At 41.0% G+C, this 7071-nt stretch overlaps 1 protein-coding gene across 1 annotated transcript in view; it reads left to right on the forward strand.

Moving 5' to 3' along the window:
* pms1 (PMS1 homolog 1, mismatch repair system component) overlaps window positions 1-6129 on the forward strand; it is a 72521-nt gene extending 66392 nt beyond the window's left edge. The window contains exon 14 of the transcript XR_009828285.1: window positions 5649-6129. The gene's annotated coding sequence lies outside the window, so the exon portion shown is untranslated. The remainder of the gene's footprint in view (window positions 1-5648) is intronic.
* Window positions 6130-7071: the final 942 nt, after the last annotated feature.

Below are 7071 nucleotides of genomic sequence, written 5' to 3' on the forward strand. Positions count from 1 at the left end.
AGAATGCATTAAAAAAAAGAAAAAACATATATGACTGTGGAGGGAGGTGTGGACAGCGCTGCCTGCAGGAGCAAAGGTCACCGCCTCTGTCTATGGTGCTGAGGGCAGAGCGCCATCAGACGGGGGCGTGGCAAGTATTGACGGCGAGACACAGCTGGACAGGTGATTAGATCTCCCAGGTGGTACGAGTTATCTAATCATCTGTTGTCTTTAACAGTAAGCGGCCGGGAACAGAGGAGGAGGAAGATACGGAGGACTGAAAAGTCAAGTCCCGTTGGAGGAAAAAACTTTGTTAAAACATATGCTTATTAAAACCTTGTTAAACCCTGCACGCTTGGCTCCTGTTCCGTGTCTGACAGTAGGACTTCGAGGACGCAACTTCCACAATGACTTTAAAGGCATGGTGTGCTGCATGTATCATGACCAACATTTAAAGTGTGACTCACTCAATGGACAGTTGTGCTTTTGGTCCACCTGGCTGGCGAGGTTTTTTTTTTCAGATTTATTTTGGTAAGCACTCCATTTATGTCGAAAAAGCTTGGCTTCAAGTTCCACATTTACAGCTTCGAGTCAAGCCGACCTCACTCTCTGGGCGTCTGTCTGCTCCAACGTCTCACCTTTCCTTTGTGCTCGCTTCTATAAGCAGCAGTTCATTCTCGGTATATTCAGCTTCAAAAATATAAGGTTGTGAATCCTCATTTGACCAAAAATAGTTGTCTCCGTTGTCTGTTACCAAGTATGCCTTGATTTATGGAAGTAGGGACACATATTTGTTGCCAAAAGTCAAAACGCGCAAAATGGAGAGGCTCTCAAAAGAAATCAGTCATTGATTAAAATGACCAAAATACGGTAAATATTGTACATATTACATGAACGTGTCTGTTACTACATTATAGACTTGCAGTGTGCATATAAAACGTTGATGGAGGGTTTTGAAGTTGTTTTAGAGGGCTTTGAAGGCTACAATGGTGACTGTCATTAGCCGCATCTTACAAAGTGTTTTTTATCATCTTTAAAATCCTAAAAAAAAAAAGATTCTTCTTGTCTCTCATAATGATTGTGAACAATAGGCAAAATTCCCCCAAAAAGTGCAGTTCCCCTTTAAACGTACAGCAGCACTGTATATTTCTGACGAGTCCCACCAGGGCCCTCGGTTCACGTTCCGCATCTCGTAATATCCTTAGAACAGGAGGGTTCAATGTCCAGTGGTTCAACATTGGTAGAGAAAGCTGCATGTAACAATAAAAGATTAAAATACTTTTTGATGTATTTGTTTTTGTACAGTGTTTATTTAATTTTAACTATGCAATTAATTGTATTTGATTCATTATTTAAGTACAGTGTTTTTCCTATTATCAAACAGTGTTACTGTTCAAAGTATGTGTAATGTTACAGTAGCCAAAAATATTTATAATTGTTAAATAAAATCTCTGCTTTGTTTTTAATGACTACTTAGGCCTACTACGCTACTGTATTTTAATGTTGGTCATTATGGTGGTACTTGGAGAGCCGAGTGTTTTCTGAGGTGGTATTTGGTTTTTAAAAAAATAAGTCACTGGTCTATAGCCTGGTCTGTGATCAACAGTATAACTGATCAAATCACATGGGAATGGACTTTAGAAGGATTCTAAAATAATGCCTTCTTTGCATCAACAAGTTTTGGGACAGAATCAAACATTCAAAACATTTTAAGGTTTAGCAGTTCCTCGGTTTGTGTCAGTAATCTGTGCCAAAAGGTCTGACAAAGACCCAATCTTACAAACCCCAAAACCAGTGAAGTTGGCATGTTGTGTAAAAGGTAAATAAAACCAGAATACAATGATTTCCAAATCCTTTTCAACCAATATTCAATTGAATAGACTGCAAAGACAAGATATTTAACGTTCGAACTGGAAAACGTTGTTATTTTTTGCAAATATTAGCTCATTTGTAATTTGATGCCTGCAACATGTTTCAAAAAAGCTGGCACAAGTGGCAAAAGAGAAAGTAGAGGAATGCTCATCAAACGCTTATTTGGAACATCCCACAGGTGAACAGGCTGTTTTGGAACAGATGGGTGCCATGATTGGGTATAAAAGCAGCTTCCATGAATGATGGTATGGGGGTGTATTAGTGGCCAAGACATGGGTAACTTACACATCTGTGAAGGCACCATTAATGCTGAAAGGTACATACAGGTTTTGGAGCAACATATGTTGCCAAACCACGTGTTACAACAGCGTGGCTTCATAGTAAAAGAGTGCGGGTACTAGACTGGCCTGCCTGTAGTCCAGACCTGTCTCCCATTAAAAATGTGTGGCGCATTATGAAGCGTGAAATACCACAACGGAGACCCCGGACTGTTGAACAACTTAAGTTGTACATCAAGCTGAAAAGCTTCAAAAATTGGTCTCCTCAGTTCCCAAACATTTACTGAGTGTTGTTAAAAGGAAAGGCCATGTAACACAGTGGTAAAAATGCCCCTGTGCCAACTTTTTTGCAATGTGTTGCTGCCAATAAATTCTAAGTTTATGATTATTTGCAAAAAAAAAATTACGTTTCACGGTTCGAACATTAAGTATCTTGTCTTTGCAATATGTTCAATTGACTATAAGTTGAAAAGAATTTGCAAATCATTGTATTCTGTTTTTATTTACGAATTACACAACGTGCCAACTTCACTGGTTTTGGGTTTTGTACAAAAACCGAAGCAATTATGAAGGACATACTGTAAATCAAATTAATCTGATAAATTAATCCCAATAAGAATGATTATAGTTGTAAATGCGGTAACCAATGGAAAACAAATATAAATGACAAATAAAATGAATAAAAGAGCATTTGACATTACTTTCACCTTTACAAAAGACTTGCTGTCAAAGACTGCGATGAGGAGGGGAGGGAAGAGCCACACCAACGCCACTTCTGTACTTTGCTATGAGTTCCTAATTGAATTCAATAGTGATTCTCACCTTTTTTTTATCAAAGAACTGGTACCTTTATTTGACCCTATGGTGGCTTATTTGGCAATCAATGACTTGTAGTGTAACTGTTCTTTACCAAAGAGTCAAGCAGTGATGATGTGATAGAGGGGTGTGGGATGCTACACTAGTGTTGTCCCGATACTTTTCGGTACTTTTCTAAATAAAGGGGACAAAAAATCTTACGGTACATTAAACATATGTTTCTTATTGCAAGTTTGTCCTTAAATAAAATAGTGAACATACAAGACAACTTGTCTTTTAGTAGTAAGTAAGCAAACAATGGCTCCTAATTAGTCTGCTGACATATGCAGTAACATATTGGGTCATTTTCCATTCCATTATTTTGTCTAAATTATTAAGGACAAGTGGTAGAAAATGGATTATTAATTTACTTGTTCGTTTACTGTTAATATCTGCTTACTTTCTCTTTTAACATGTTCTATCTACACTTCTTGTCATGATCCTTGGTCCGGATCATGTTTTTGTGTTTTCTGTTGGTTTTGGACTCCTTTAGTTCCTGTTTGTGCGCCTCCTGAGTTTGTTTTGGTTGCCATGGTTGCTCGTTATGTTCACCTGTCTCTGATTAGTGTTTGGCCGCTCACCTGCTACCCGAGCACTAATCAGAGGCATTATTTAAGCCTTCCTTTGCCGGTCAGTCAGCCTGGCGTCATTAATTGCTACAAGCACCTGTTACCTGAGTTTTGCCTTGTCCCTAGTTGTTTGCTTCATGTCTTGCTACATAAGTCTTGTTTGTTCATGCTACAGTTAGTAAGTTTTTCTCGTCCATAGTTTATGCTAAGTGTTAGTTTAGCATCCAGTGCGATCAGCACTTTTTTCCTTTTGCTTGTTTTCTGTTTTTTGGTACTTCGCATTATTTTTGTGAATAAATCATGTTTTTACCTGAACGCTTTGTCCGGAGTGGTCCATCTGCATTCCTGAGAGAACGACCCCGCGTAAAGATGCGACCCAAACGTGAGACTTCTGTTAAAATGTAATAATCATTTATTCTTCTGTTGTTTGATACTTTACATTAGTTTTGGATGATACCACAAATTTGGGTATCAATCCGATACCAAGTAGTTGGTCATATTCAAAGTCCTCATGTGTCCAGGGACATATTTCCTGAGTTTATAAACATAATATATTTTTTTATAATTTTGATGCCAAAAAATATCGACATAATCATAGTAGTATCGACTAGATGCGCCCCTGTACTTGATATCATTACAGTGGATGTTAGGTGTAGATCCACCCATGGCATTTGTTTACATTGTGATGCCGGTGAGCTACGGTGTGTAGTGAAGCATGTTTAGCTATTCCTCGTCCTGCAGGGATGATACTTGTAAGAAACTCACTTTATTTGTCGCCATGGAGACCAGGATTAGTGATTTAGATGTAGCTAAAACACTGCCGACTGCGGCTGGACTTAAGCCGCTTGCTAGCTAGCCATGTCTTAAAGCCTCTCTTCCTGAGGGTGTTTCAGTGTTATAACTTCACCTTTATCGTTAGTTTTTAAGCCAAAAATGTGTCCGTTCTCCCTTTTCTGTCCACACCAGTGGCGTGCGGTGAGGTTAATGTCAGGTGAGGCACTGACTTCATCACAGTCAGATTTACAAACATATGAACCCTAAAGAGTATCTTCTTCACCATTTGATTGGCAGCAGTTAACGGGTTATGTTTAAAAGCTCATACCAGCATTCTTCCCTGCTTGGCACTCAGCATCAAGGGTTGGAATTGGGGGTTAAATCACCAAAAATTATTCCCGGGCGCGGTGCCGCTGCTGCCCACTGCTCCCCTCACCTCCCAGGGGGTGAACAAGGGGATGGGTCAAATGCAGAGGACAAATTTCACCACACCTAGTGTGTGTGTGACAATCATTGGTATACTTAACTTTAACTTTACACTTACAAACTGTAGCGCACAAAAAAGCACATTTAACAAAAAAATCGTTATTATGGTCTTACCTTTACTTATAAGTGCAGGAACAGTGGTGTTCGTGTTGGAAGAGTTGTGAATGAATGAAATATGAAATCCGCGCTGCAGTGCAGGTGTACCTAATGTTGTGTCCCTGTTCACGGCTCCTCCGGCGCGCCGCGCGAGCATTGTTGTTTTTGCACTTTTTGGCTTCTTGTTAAGTGACTTTTTTTGGGTGGATTCGGTCTTGCACGTGGAGGGTTTGGGTGTGGGCTTTGGTTGGTGTGGCGCTCCCGTCGGGCGGTGCATTCTGCGGCGGAGATGCTTGGCACCAGGAGGCGCTTGGCACCAGGAGGGGGGGTTATGAGACGAGCCTCCAGTTTTATGATCGCTCAGCACAATAAATACGTTACACACATACAGTTGTTGACAAAATACACTGTACATTATATACCTCAGCTAACTAAACTATGGAAATGTATAATATAATTCATATAGCAATACGGTCTCACTGCACAGCAGGCCAGCAGTTAGCCGAGTCATTGCGCACAATCCATGTTGAGGCACAATGCGGTGACGTGCCTCAACTGGCTGCTGATCACCGCACCGTCTCTTCTCAGTATTTGAACGGCAAATGTGAAAATAAAAATAAAAATAATCTAAAACTGGTGAAGTTAAATGGAAAATAACTTTAGTATAATCACTGGATACATATAACAATTTCATTAATTTTTTTTCTTTTTACTTTTTTTTTTCTTTCCATGATGGCAGGTGACTCCACTCCCTCTAATGACTGCACGCCACTGGTCCACACACTGTGTCTGCTTGTAAGTACTCCAAGATTTTGCGTTGCCGAACATGCTCCTCTGCTTGTAAACCAGCTGTTATGAGAGTAGCTTATGTGTGTGTGTGGCCCTTTAACTGGTGACAGCATGTGAGGTGAGTGACGTCAGTGAGTGTGTGGGTGAAAGAGAGGAGAGGGAGAGGTAGCGTGAGTGCGGGCGGGGACTAGTTGTTGTGGTGGATTGGCTGTGTGCAGACATTAATAAAGTTACGAGTTGCAACTAATCGCCGGACTCATCATTCACCCTGGAGTCCGGAGCTACGGAGACCCACTGCCGGGTAGAGTGAAGGGTGTTGCCCCCGAGATACATCGGCCCTGGAGGAGTCTCCCCTGCGCCCCTCGACTACGGTCTGGGGAGCCGGAAGCAGGAAAGGTGCAACACAGCAATGACACGACGTGACAACGGCGGGGGGTGGGGGAACAGTACTTTTCAGAGGCGGTATAGTACCGAATATGATTCATTAGTATTGCGGTACTATACAAATACCGGTATACCGTGCAACTCTATGCTACACACACACACACACACATGGAAGTTTATCCTTGTAACGTGTATGCCAGGTAATGTTGTTGGAATCACCCCTAAAATCGAATCGTATGTTCCTTATCCCATTTCGGGCATTTCTTAAAAGTTTCGTCAATAAGCATCCATAACTTTTTGCGTTATGTTGCTTACTAACTAACAGACAGACAAAAAACACCTGGCAGAGTTAACAATAATAAAGTTGCAATTAGGGATGTCCGATAATATCGGCAGTCCAATATTATCGGCCGATAAATGCTTTAAAATGTAATATCGTAAATTATCGGTATCAGTTTCAAAAAGTAAAATGTATGATTTTTTAAAACGCCGCTGTGTACACGGGCGTAGGGAGAAGTACAGAGCGCCAATAAATCTTAAAGGCACTGCCTTTGCGTGCCGGCCCAGTCACATACACAAGTGAATGCCATGCATACTTGGTCAACATTCATACAGGTCACACTGAGGGTAGCCGTATAAACAACTTTAACACTGTTACAAATATGCGCCACACTGTGAACCCACACCAAACAAGAATGCCAAACACATTTCGGTAGAACATCCGCACCGTAACACAACATAAACACAACAGAACAAATACCCAGAAACCCTTGCAGCACTAACTCTTCCGGGATGCTACAGTATACACCTACCCCCTACCCCAAACCCCGCCCACCTCAACCTCCTCATGCTCTCTCAGGGAGAGCATGTCCCAAATTCCAAGCTGCAGTTTTGAGGCATGTTAAAAAAAATAATGCACTTTGTGACTCCAATAATAAATATGGCAGTGCCATGTTGGCATTTTTTTCCATAACTTGAGTTGATTTATT

The sequence above is a fragment of the Entelurus aequoreus genome, linkage group LG13 (genome assembly GCF_033978785.1).
Source record: "Entelurus aequoreus isolate RoL-2023_Sb linkage group LG13, RoL_Eaeq_v1.1, whole genome shotgun sequence".
Classification (NCBI taxonomy): domain Eukaryota; kingdom Metazoa; phylum Chordata; class Actinopteri; order Syngnathiformes; family Syngnathidae; genus Entelurus; species Entelurus aequoreus.